Genomic DNA, 1,262 nt, shown 5'->3' with positions numbered 1-1,262 from the left:
GCCAGATGATTCAGCAGTAGCAGTTCTTGGTATTTATCCAAAGAAGATGAAATCTATACCCACAAAGAGGTCTATAGTAGTTTTATTCATAACTGACAAAAGCTTGGAAGCAACCAGGATATCATTCCACAGGTGAAAGGTCAAATAAAGTGTAGTACATGCAAACAATGGAATATTATTTAATGCTAGAGAAATGAATTACCAAGCCATGAAAAGATATGGATATAAATATTTAATAAATATTTGATTTTAGGCTTCTACCAGTCTATCAATAGTATTAGTATATTTTAACAGTGAATGCTCAGCATTCATGAATTTACCTAATAAAATATTTTGGGCTCAATATTTTAAATACTTCAACCTCTATGATTATATTCCTAATAATTTTGAATTGGGGTAAATAAACCTTAACTTTTTGTAACTTGTTTCAATATGCAAAAGAGCTCAATGAAATTTTAGAAAATAAAAATTTACAAAAAAAAAGTTTAGTTTACTATTGCCAAATAATTTAAAACTTTATCTTATATTCAAATACATATATTTTTCTAAATTGATTTATATGCTACTAAAACCAAAAACTTTTAGTTATACTAGATTTCATATCATGCCATCAATGCCAGAAAGCCATCTGTCGATGACTTGTCTAAAATAGAGTTAAGATGGGCGTTATTACAATGCAAGATGGAAACAAAGATAGTATAACAATTGAGTGTTACATAACTTTTCTGTTTTGATCAAGTTACTAATCTACAAAAGGCTTTTATCGGTGACAGACTTGGGAATTTAACAAAACTTTTAAACTAGCATGTGCGACTCATTCCTAGAAAACAACACAATCAATAACACTTTATTTAGATTAAATCATGACTATTTCTCCATTTGAATAAAAAAGGTAGCAACCCCAATAAGTTTATTGAACGTGAAAAGTTGAAATGCTGTAATGCTCCTAAGGAATCAAATGATCCAGTCATGAATTACAAAAAAATGATATAAATACCAAAGTGTTTGTATAATTGTAATGTACAACTGCCCATTATCGTTCAATAGTGTAGGCTTGTACAAGAACTCTATAAAAGAACTCCACTTCTAAACTGTGGAAAATATGTTCCCTTTCTCCCTATATACAACTATTAAGCCATTCATTTAGCTTTTAAAATATCCACTTAATACAGGCCTTTTACTCATTTGAACCCGGCAGCAGGGTTCTATTCTTATTGCTTACATCTGAAGGATAGACTTCTAGCATAAGAGGTAAAGCCCAT

This window comes from Mustela nivalis, assembly GCF_964662115.1.
Source record: "Mustela nivalis genome assembly, contig: HAP1_SCAFFOLD_616, whole genome shotgun sequence".
Lineage (NCBI taxonomy): Eukaryota > Metazoa > Chordata > Mammalia > Carnivora > Mustelidae > Mustela > Mustela nivalis.
The sequence above is the reverse complement of the archived record's forward strand: the minus strand, read 5'-3'. Positions refer to the sequence as shown.